At 38.7% G+C, this 12,511-nt stretch overlaps 1 non-coding gene across 1 annotated transcript; it reads left to right on the top strand.

Moving 5' to 3' along the window:
• The first annotated feature begins 1,271 nt into the window (after window positions 1-1,271).
• Window positions 1,272-1,375, top strand: LOC118662301. The gene has a single exon (XR_004969689.1). It is a non-coding gene; the product is annotated as a U6 spliceosomal RNA (small nuclear RNA).
• The last annotated feature ends 11,136 nt before the right edge of the window (window positions 1,376-12,511 follow it).

Below are 12,511 nucleotides of genomic sequence, written 5' to 3' on the forward strand. Positions count from 1 at the left end.
ATGGGGCAGGGCAGTGAGAACACACCTGGTGAACCAAGGATGACTGCAGGGGAGCCAGGTTCCCTGAGTGCCAGGGGTCACCCACGCCGGCTCACTGCCTTGGGACGCTGCAGGCCTATGGGGGGCATATACCCATCTGAGAGAAGCCTGCTGCCTTTGGGCAGAGAGTCTATTTTGAAGCTCCACAACCAACAAGATCAGACAACTCTCTCAGGAGGAATGCGCTGGCCAAGTTCTGCCCCAGGAAGTTCTCAGAGGCAGGCCTTAGGAAAGGCCCTCCTTCCTCGGAACCTAACTTTGCAATGTTCCCACTGGAGTCCAATGGGAGTTTTACGGGACTCAAGAATAGAATTAGGTCCTGTGTATTTTTAAAGGGTCATTCAAAAAGGCTAAGTCTAAATGATTTACAGATGGCGGAGCGAGGCCTGATGCACTTGTCCAGAACGGACCTTTTATGTTCTCCAGAAGCACGTGTTTACAGAAAGAACACTCCACCATACCACCAATGGGGGGAAGTCCTGCGGGCTTACATTGGACAACTGGGTACACACATCGCTGCCGAACACAGTTCTAAAAGTTAGTAAGAGTATTTTCCATGCTACCTGCTTTCAACCTTCCCTCAAATTTTGCCCTGCAAAACACTAACATGTTTCTGCGTAAAAATAGCATTTTAGGTGAGAATAGGCCTGGGCAAGCACATGCATATGAAGAACCTCCCCGTTTGCTTTAGTCTCTACTGCACCGCCATGGTGGCAGGCAAGGTGAGGTCGACTGATTTGGCCAGGCCTTCTGGTCAGTAATTTCCGAACTGATTTTACTTCTTAAAGCAGTGGTCAGCAAACTCATTAGTCAACAGAGCCAAATATCAACAGTACAACGATTGAAATTTCTTTTGAGAGCCACATTTTTTAAACTTAAACTATATAGGTAGGTACATTGTTATTAACTTAATTAGGGTGCTCCTAAGGCTTAGGAAGAGCTACACTCAAGGGGCCAAAGAGCCGCAGTTTGCCGACCACGGTCTTAGAGAATGGAACTCCTTTCAAAATTCCTTCAAAACACAACTCACTTTTCCAAAGAGGAGAAGGGATTTCAGAAACTTCTATGCTCTTTTCAACATTAAATAACTCTTTTAAAAAAACAAATTTGAGGAGTTTAATAAAATAAGTTAGAAATACTAAAATCCATTCAAAATGGAGGTGAAAAATTAAGGTAAAGGTGATTTGCCACAATATATATCCAGTTTAATGAATTCAAAAAGTTTGGGGAGGGTGTTCACTCGGGCGGCACACACACTAAAATTGGAATGATTTGAAGATTAGCATGTCCCCTGCCCAAGGCTGACACACAGATTCATGAAGTGCTCCATACTTCATGTTTTTAAAAACATGTTAATAGTTTCAAGAATGCTACTTACATCCTACTTGAGAAGAGTTTTGCTTCCCCCTCCCCACCCCTACCTCACCCCCAAGAAATGAATGTGAAATCCATTCTGTAATGCATTTAGAAAAGTGCCCAGAAACACAAGTGATTGTTAGATAGTTGTTCATAAAAATAAAAATAAAAAGTTTAGGGTTAAAGATTGAAATTGTGAACTCAATTAATCATCCCCATAATAGCCATAGTTTAGGACTTCCTTATCTTCTTACATATTAAGTGGGTTTCAAGTACTCTTTTAACATGTAGATTTTAAAAAAACATTTTGTTCCATAGCTGGTCCCCAGAAAATAAGAAATAACCCCCATTTCTTTCTCAGGAGACAATAGACATAGTAGCTGTGCAATAAGACAACACTTAAAGTTACCTTGTGTATACAGAGTGATTTTGGCATGTAACCTAAATTCTGTTTTCTGTTACGAATTGTAGAAGTCTACACATTTTTTTAAAAAAAAAACAACACAAATAAGAACAAATGGGCAAAAAAAAGAATAAATGGGGAACTTGAATTGTAAAATAATACCCACACTTTGGGGAAACTTTTGGCAGTTTCTTATAAAGTTAAATATACTCCCTTTTTTTTTCTCACCCAGCAATTCCACCTCTAGATATTTACCAAAAATAAAAAAAACATATCTACAAAAACATTTTCACAAGAATGTTACAGAAGCTTTACTCACCAGTGGCAAAAACTGCAAACTCAAATTTCATCAAGAGGAAAATGGGCAAATTTTAGTACATTCAGGCAGCAGAATACTACTCAGCAATAAAAAATATTTATATGCACAACATGAATAAAGCTAAGAGACATTATGCTGTGCAAAAAAATAAAAGCTAAACACAGAGGGGCACACAATTCCACTTAACTATTTAAATATTAGGCAAAACAAAATCATCAGTTTCAGAAGTCAGAGGAATGATTGCAGCTGGGTGGCGGAGAGGATTAACTGGGAAGGACAGGAGGGTATTGCTGGGGTGATGACAGTGTGCTTAGGGGTGGAGGTTACACAGCTGGCTACCTGCATTTGTCAAAAGTCATCAAGCCGTACCCTAGAGTCTGTGCACTTCACTGTAGATTATTTCTACCTCAAAAAAAGAATAAATGTGTAAATATATATTTTTAAATATACATTTTTATTGAATTTAGAGAGGAAGGGCAAGGGAGAGAGAGGTAGAAACATCAATGATGAGAGAGAAACATTGATTGGCTGCCTCTTGCACGCCCCCTACTGGGGATTGAGCCCGCAACCGGGGCATGCGCCCTTGACTTGAATGGAACCTGGGACCCTTCAGTCCACAGGCCAACACTCTATCCACTGAGCCAAACAGCGAGGGCGAATAAATGTATATATTTTTAAAGATTTTTTTACATATGTCATGCACATAAACCAAAGGAAGTCTGGCTTCTTTTATGCGCCTTCCCATATTGCTACCTATGAACTTGAGTGGTTTTGGAAACTCAGTGAATATATTTAATTTTGCCAGTGTGCCTCATTTTTCTAACTGGCCTATTTTCCAGAAGGCACGAGCTTGTCGTTTCTTTATTTAAATTGTTGGTAATACAGCACATGAATCGCCATTCAACACAGCAATGCCACCAGAGCCTCGTCTAGAAGGAACAGGTGGGACCACTTCCATTTTTTTCCTTCTGACTTTGAGAATAAATCCCCCCCAAATGACACCTTTCCCTTTCAAACACTTTAGTTGTATATTTTATAACTTTTACATATGTCATTTTTACATGACAGTCACAGCTCCCACCTGGAGTTTTGCAACACTGTCCGCATGTTACCTTTTTTTTTTTTAGAATATGCATGTTTTATTCTGAATAATTTTGCATAATAAAAATGAAAGTACAAAATAATTAACACCAAATACTTTAACAAGCTGAAATGAATCACGAAAGAAAAAAAAAAAAGCAGAAATGTAATTCATGGGCAGTCTCCAAAAGTCATAAAAGTTCAAAAACATTCTCCCAGTTTCACTAATAGAAAGACACGAAGGTCAAAATCTAAATCCCAATACCAAATGTCTAATAATTCACTGTCTATTCCCTTCCTGTGGTCGGCAAACTGCGGCTCGCGAGCCACATGTGGCTCTTTGGCCCCTTGAGTGTGGCTCTTCCTAAGCCTTAGGAGTACCCTAATTAAGTTAATAACAATGTACCTACCTATATAGTTTAAGTTTAAAAAATTTGGCTCTCAAAAGAAATTTCAATCGTTGTACTGTTGATATTTGGCTCTGTTGACTAATGAGTTTGCCGACCACTGCCTTAGGCCATTAATATTGATGTTGGTGGTAGCCAGATTCAACAAGTGAAGTTTAAAAAATCATGCAAATAGTTTAATCATCACAGAGATTATAACTAACCAGCTGAGAAACTTCAAGAACCTTGAGCTTTCTATTAGACATTTCAAAAACAACAGACCTTTCTTATTGCTTTGCATAATCATTCATTTGTTCATTTGATCCACAAGTATTTATTGGTGTACATTTACTATGTACCAGAAGGATGCCAAGAATACAAAATGGGGAAAGCATAGACTCTTCAACAAATGGTGCTGGGAAAAACTGAATACCACATGAAAAAGAATGAAATTTAACCCTTATCTTCTACCATATTCAAAAATCAACTCAAAATGGGTTAAAGACTTAAGCATAAGACCAAAACTCTAAAACTCCTAGAAGAAAATATACAGGAACAGTCCCATGACATTCGCCATGGAAATGATTTCTTGGATGTGACACCAAAAGCAACAGGCAACAAGAACAAAACTTAATAAGTGAGACTGCATTAAACTAAAAAGCTTCTGCACAGCAGAGGAGATAATCAACAGAGTACATCTCATTTTAAATGTTGTTTCTACAATAATTTTTTAAATGAGATGCTAATTACACTATTGAATTTTAAGATACATGATGCTTTGACATATATTATTTGGACATGTACAGCAGCATCAAATAATTATTTTGTGAAAAAAAAAACTGCAATTTAAGACCTAGGGTCTGAGATAAGAATGTGTCACTACTTATTGCTAATAATATAGGAGTACTTCTTTGCACTATGAATTCCTGTTAGAATTTGAGACTAAGCACTGATTCAAAACAATATGTTCATTTCAGTGTTATTTACAATAGTTAAGATGTGGAAGCAGCCCAAGTGCCTATCAGTAGATGAGTGGATAAAAAACAAAAACAAAAAATCCATGGTACATTTACACAAAGGAATGCTACTCGGCTGTAAAAAAGGAAATTTTACCTTTTGCAACAGCATAGATGGACCTGGAGAGTATTATTCTAAGTGAAATAAACCAGTCAGAGAAAGACAACTATCATATAATTTCACTTATATGTGGAATCTAGCGAACAAAATAAACTGATGAACAAAATAGAAACAGACTCATGGATATAGAGAATGGACTGACAGCTGTTAGAGGAAAGGGGGTTCAGGGGCCCGGGGGGAAAAGGTGAAGGGATTACGCAGTACAAACTGATAGTTGCAGAATAGCCACCAAGATGCGGTGTGCAGCGTGGGAATACAGTCAATAATGTCCAGATGACTGGGTGCGGGGTCAGGCAGGTGCTTGGGGCAGCAGGGAACCAGTCTGTAAAGTCAGAAACTGGTGCAGAATGGCATTCAATATCAGCTGACTTTGAAAAATAAAAAAACACTCAAATAAATAAATACATAAATAATAAAATAAAACAAAACCAAGTAAGCACAAATAATTCAGAAAGGTAAAACTGTACTGAAAATTACAGTTATATTAATGTTAGCCATAATTTTCTATGAATGGCAAGACTGTTATTTTCATCTTTGAGTTTTTCTGAATTCTCCAAAATCCCCATAAGGGGTGGGTGGATATTGCTTTTGTAATAAAATAGAGAAAATATCTTATAAAATAACAATATCAATGAGACCAAAAGGGCGGAAAGGCGTTGAATTGCTAAGTATGACAACAAGTCAACATGAGACCGATGGGACACAGCATTTACTCTTCATGAATGCTGACAGCACCCACCCATCGCTGCGCACACAGCTGTCAGCGAACTTCCATGAGGCCTCTCCAAAGGCAAACGCGGTTGGTCAGCAAGCTCTCTGCAAACAGTCATCAGCTTCAACGCTGGATGTTTACACAACGCGCATCAAGTTCATCTCCACCAGGCACAGATTCTAAGCACAATGTTTATTGGAAACACCACATTGTGGATCAACAATTCTTAAAGGATATTTTAATCAAACTGACAAAGAATGATTGAAAAAAGCCAAAAAGTGTGTGGAAGGAATGGAGACGTCTGTGGTCAAAAAGACTACATTTTGCTCAACTGCTAACTTTGTATCACTTCCAATGGAAAAATGCGATAAAGACAAAAACTTTTGAGGACACATATGTAATACCTTAATCAATAAAGAAATTAAGAAAAAAAGACAAACTTTTTATTCTAATGGAGAGAAAAAAAGGAAAAAGATTCTGGTAACTACTATAAGGCTGGCTGGCTGAACATTGTATAAGAATATACTTTGCTTTATAGGTCTTTTGTGCAGAACCATTATAATATACTCTGTGACAATTGAGCATTAATGAACCTAAATTTGGGGGTTGGGTCTTTTATATCAACAGCAAAACAACAACAATAAAACAAGTCATTAAAAAAAAAACCTTCCCAAGAATTGATCCTGTTCCAAGACCTATTCAATTACAGGACTCTTAAGAGCTGAGAATGTTTTCAGATAAAAAACAAAACAAACTATTCTACTTCACCCCCAAATTATAGAGCGTCTGAAAAGAGAATTACCAACAACAGGGGAAATGAATAGAACTCACTTGAATGCTAGTGGAGCATTCAAAACATAAGTTACATGGTTCTGTTAAGCTGGGTGTGTGGACTCAGATGTGAACCAGGACTTGAATCAGAGGGTGGAAGTCAGCTAGACTATGAAAAGGCCACTCTCCTCTTCCAGTGAAGGTTGGGTAAATCTCAGAGAGCTCACCCTTCAGGCTTAGTAGGCCTAAGAAATAAAACAAAGGTCAGATGCTTATCTGAGTCTTCTGTAGACCAGCTGAGTTTGCAAAACTGAGCATGAGCATCTGCCAAAAACATCAGCTTTCTTGGGGTATTGCTGGTTCCTCCACCTCTTGTCCAGGCAGAACTACCTAAATCTGAGCGTATCCCTTGTAGCAAAGCGAAGCAGGTGACTAAGTTCCGGCCAGTGGCAGATTGGCAGACCTTGCTCTACAGGCTCTGGAACTCTCCTTACGGATGGCTACGGAGCAAACCTTGGGTTCCAGAATGTAGACAGGGCTATCTTGGACTCTGGGGATAAAAACCTTTCCCTAGGAATAAACAGAGACAAACTGGAAAAACGCTGGCTCCCTGAGGATTTATAAAGCAAATCCACCTGGTAAAACTTCCAGACTTTCCTATGGATATAAAAACACTTCAGCCCAACTGGCACGGTTCAGTGGTTGAGCGTTGATCTATGAACCAGGAGGTCATGGTTCAATTCCTGGCCAGGGCACATGCCTGAGTTGCAGGCTCCATCCCCAGTGCGTGGAGAGGGGTTTTCTCTCATCATTGATGTTTCTATCTCTCTCCTCCCTTCTCTCTGAAATCAATAAAAAATATATTTTAAAGAAAAACAACACTTCACCACCCTCCATGCTGTTTTTGGAACTTGCTAATCATGCTTCTGCCTCGGAGTTATTGTGTTTGCCCTTCCCTATGCCTGGGTCTCCTTCCCCAATATATCCTAATGACTTGGCCCTTCATTCATATGTTGTTACTCACACGTTCCTTCTCAGGGAGGTTACCTGGTCACCCCACATAAATCACAAATTCATTTTCATTATTTCCTCTACTCCTCCCCTGCTTTATTTCTGTTTCAGAACTTACTATCTAACATGCCACATGTTTTTCTTTCTCTTGTTTTCTGTCTGTCTCTCCTATTAAAAGAGATGGCTCAGCAATGGCAAAAAACATGATCTGTTTTGTCTATTCCTATCCCCAACATCCAAATCAATGGCTCACACATTCCATTAAATGCTTGCTGAATAGATGAAACCAAAGTCAGAAGTACTGAGACATCAAAATGAAAGTGATTGTATGCTAGGAAGTTTTAACTTCATCACAGGAGCTATTCTGATTCATATTACACTAATGCTTTTGAACACTTAATCTGTTCCAAGTGTCAACATGTTATCTTCCTATGTAATGTATCATGTAACCCCACCAAAATCCTGCCTCAGTAGGTATTACTGTGCCATTTTGACAGATGAGGAACCTGAGGTGTAAAAGAACATTCTGAGCAACTGAAGCAAGTTAAGGTAAGGATTTTCAGAGAGGACAGAGACCAAGCTGGGTCCTCTCTACTTTGTGGAAAGTGAGGACGCAGGTGAGAGAGGGGCATCGTCACCAGTGTCTAACAACTAAAGAATGAGACTTGAGTAATAAAGCAGTTGCCTTGGAAGGGCCCTCTCCCTCAATACTCAGGCTAAACGAGCAAGCTGACTAAAGAAAGTATCCTCAAACGGAAATCTGCATGACAATCTTAAGAAAACACGGTGAACACATAATACAATATACAGACGATGTATTATACTAGTAGAACTGTACACCTGAACCTACATCATCCTATTAACCAATGTCAGCCCAATAGATTCAATAAAAAAGTTAATACATGGACTGAATATCATTAAGGGGGGGTCTACACAATTAAGCCAGTTCTAAGGGAACACAAGACCATTGGAGTTGTGATTCTCAACCTTGGCTGCACATGAGAATCACCTGGGAATCTTTTTAAAATCCTGATTTCTGGGCCTCATCCTCCGGAAATTCTGTTTCTTTGTTACTAATGTTGTGGCCCCACCCTATAACAAAGAAACAGAATATCCGGAGGATGAGGCCCAGAAATCAGGATTTTAAAAAGATTCCCAGGTGATTCTCATGTGCAGCCAAGGTTGAGAACCACTGCATTAGAGGCAAGAGTATTCCCAGACATAAATGTCAGTGACAAGAATGGAGAAGGGGTATGGGCACAGAAGGAGGAGAACATATGCATTTTTAGAAAAGATATGATGAGTAAAAAGATTTTATAAACTCAATAAGAAAGAAAGAAAAAAGAAAGAAAGAAAGAAAGAAAGAAAGAAAGAAAGAAAGAAAGAAAGAAAGAGAGGGGGGGGAGGGAGGGAAGGAGGGAGGGAAGGTTTTAAGGTTGTCATAAACAATCCTGCCTTTATCAAGGGGAATATCTTTGCCACATGCATCTACAAACATAGATCCCAACATGTCAAAAAAAAAAAAAAGTGCTGTATAAATGAGGCTAAACGCTAGGCTAGCTGCCTCTTTTATTTCTAGGATACCCCAATTTACCCAGGCAAAACTGTGTGCAGCGGCAAAAGAAATGAGGAGTTCTAAGAAAATTATTTCCTTACTTTTAAAAATTAAACTGTAACTGATATTTGACAATGAGGAGGGAGGTTAGGGGGCCAGGTGAAAAAGGTGATGTGTTAATTGTTAGTTACAAAATATTCACAGGAATGTAAATTACAACACAGGGAATACAGTCAATAGTATTTACACACAAAAAAGAATACAATCAGTCATGAATCCGTGCACATTGAAAGGAAATTAATTACAAGAAATATGTTAGGGGATCCGTCCTCTCTGGGTCCGGGGTGTGGGTGAAGCCTATTCGGGACCAACAGTGCCCCAGCAGCAACCTAACCCATGGCTGATTCAGCCAGGAATTGGGCTCCCTCCTCTACTGGTTGGAGCATCTGCCCCCTGGTGGTCATAGCATATCATAGCTACCAGGCAAACAGTCGAACAGCAGGTGGTTGATTAGGCTTTTATATATAGATAGATATTATCTTAGTTAATAGTAGCGCTAGACCCATCTTTTTTTAATTGGATTTTGTTGTGTGTGTGTTGTTGTTGTTGTTTTGGCTGCTGAGGTTTTGTTAAAATATATTCTTATTGATTTCAGAGAGAAGGGAGTGGGAGAGAGAGATAGAAACATCAATGACGAGAAAGAATAATTGATCGACTGCCTTCTGCATGCCCCCTGCTGGGGATCAAGCCTGCAACCCAGGCATGTGCCCAACAAGGAATCAAACCCTGACATTCTGGTTCATAAGTTGATGCTCAACCACTGAGCCACATGGGCCGGGCTAGATAGACCCACTTTTTGGAAATCACACTCATAGTAGCAGCTGTGCCCTCCCCTGGTTAGCAATCTACACTGGTTAGCAATATGCTAAGTAAGCATCTTCTCAGTGATAATGAATCAAAGTGAGAAAAAAAAATCAAGTTATTTTTGCATCTTCAGTTACAATAAAACTAAATCATATCCTTTATTTTTACCCAATATTTATAAGTAGTATATTATAAAAACAGACATTTGTTTGTTCTCTCTATATGATTATTGGCAGGTACATGTTAGTAGATTTATACATATCAAAGGAATGAAATGCTGATGGCTTTAAGTCTTCTCTAATCAAATAAATAAAACAATACCTCAGAACTCATATTATTATTAGCATTTTTTCCAAATTCTTCTCCTGTTATTTGAAGAGTAGCAGAATATGTTAAGAGACATATTGCAATCAGATGGATGTTGAGCCAAGTATCTGACTCCTAATCTACTAGTAAATATATCCAGGGGCAAATTAATGAATCTCTTTAATCATAAGTCAGTAGATTCCCTCCCAGCAACATGAGGAAAAGAATATTTAACCTGCAAGCATTGCTACACGGAAGAGAAATAACAAAATATGTAAATTAAGTGTCTATATGTGACTGGTACAGAGCAAATGTTCAACCAATAGTCATCTTCATTATTAAGTTCTGACAAGTTAGCCCATGAAACTTTATCTTATCCCTCTCCTTTCTGAGGAGGTCAACTATACTTTCCTTTCCTCCTCCAAATCCTTAGAAAAATAGACAGAAAACTATATATAAGATTCTCCTGATTCATACAACAGGTCAGTTATTAAAACTTATTCTGTATAATGCTTCATTTGGTACAATATTCATACCAAGCCTCCAAAAGTATTAGCCTTTTTTCTTTTGAGCAAAGAATTTAACCAACAAATTTTAATTCTATCAGAAGTTCTACAGAAAAATAAAAGTTGGTGGAAATCATATGGATTTTGGAATCTTTGAGAGAACTTGATCACAGAAGATGTGACTGTCTCTCCCATAAATATATTTATTCTCTTTCATACTGAATAATGTTCCAGATGTTTTTGGGCAACACTCCTCCAGTGCAGCTGGTGTCTCCAGCAGGTACCTGGGATGTTCTGACACCTCAGTCATTCTAAGAGATGTGCTAAATAAAATTGCACACAAGATGTTCATCTGGGTTATCAGCAGCTACCCAATCAGAATGAAATGATTGCTGGTGAAGTTCTGAAATAGCCACTTGAGAATGTGTTCATGGTATATAACAGAATAGTAGTACATATTCATGAGAAACTTGTTTTTGAAGTGCCATTTGTTGCAAGTGCCACCATAATAAACAAACAGAAAAAATGAGTTCTAATATAATTAATTAGATGACATTTGTAATTTGGTCTTTTGATAATGTAATCACACTAGGCTGCTCCCAAGTTTTCCTTCAGTGAATGAGTTCAAGATCAAATGGCCCAAGATTTAGTTCCAAAGAACTAAAGTAGTGAGCTCCAAAATGAAAAAAAAAAAAGTGTCATACGATTAAAATAGAAAAGCTGTGATAATGAACATCACAGTACCTATAAAATATTGAAATTAGAGAGTTGTATTCTAGCTGCCAATCCCTCCACCTGTGTACAAAATCCTTCCCTTTCCTGTCCAAATACATTGATCAATTCCATCGCCTCTAAGTTGTCAACTTTATGATATCTGATGAATTTATTATATCTACCAGCATTTCAGCTGGTTCAAGTCTCTACTCGCGTATTAAAAACAAAAACCTTCCTCAAACTTGTGTCCCCACATCCACCTAAAGCCATTTTTTTTTGTCAAAGAAAGGCGTATCCTCACTGTCCCCTCTTCTTCAAAACTCTACTTAAAATACCTCGTAACCTAAGTCACCAGAAAACCTTTGCTATCACGAGCCAATGGACACCTCTGACCTCTTGTGTCTCACTATATTCGTTGGTTCACTTACACTCAGAAATCCACTCTGCACTTGGGTTCCAAGACATGTCCTCCTGGTTTCCAGGCTACCTCCTTGGATCCTCTTTTTCAGTCTAATTTTCAGGTTTTTCATGGTCTGTTTCCTCAGAGTTTGGTCCTTAATACTCTTCCCTACAACTCTTCTTCGCACCTTACCCATCATTCCTGTGGGAACAGTCAGTAATTCCCAGTCTGCATTACCTGCCACCCCATACCTCTGTTCTCCCTGCGTTCCTGTGTCAGGTAACAGCTTCACCCTTCACTGAGCTGCTCAGATTGGAAATATTAGTTGCTTCGATTCCTCCCTCTCCCTCATTGCCCCATATCCAATTCTGTGGATCCTATCTCCTAAGACACCTCTTGAACCAGCGGTTGGCAAACTGCGGTTCGCGAACCACATGCGGATCGTTGGCCCCTTGAATGTGGCTCTTCCACTGACTCTGTGCATGGGCCACAAAGTTTCAATCGCACTGTACATGCGCGCCTGCACATGGTATTTTGTGGAAGAGCCACACTCAAGGGGCCAAAGAGCCGTCTGTGGCTCGCGAGCCGCAGTTTGCCAACCACTGTTGAACCATTTACTTCTTTTTATCTCTTTATCCAGAACTCTACCTTGGCCCTCCTGAATGACTGCAACAGACTAATCTTTCTGATCCTACTTTTTTTTCATCTCTATTCATTCTTCAAATGGCAATAAGAACAAAAATCTTTCTGAAATACACAATATTTCTTCTAGATTTCTTTTTTCTCTAAACAATACAAAAACATTAGAACACTAACCCAAATCACCCTTTCCTTATTATCATGCAACTATATAAAAAAACTAGACAGCGTTCTAGTTTTTATTCTTACATTTTTAAACTCTACACAGTAGACATTATTGTTTCTGTTTAATAAAGCCAAATATTTTTTAATA

This window comes from Myotis myotis, unplaced genomic scaffold (genome assembly GCF_014108235.1).
Source record: "Myotis myotis isolate mMyoMyo1 unplaced genomic scaffold, mMyoMyo1.p scaffold_m19_p_8, whole genome shotgun sequence".
NCBI classification, from domain to species: domain Eukaryota; kingdom Metazoa; phylum Chordata; class Mammalia; order Chiroptera; family Vespertilionidae; genus Myotis; species Myotis myotis.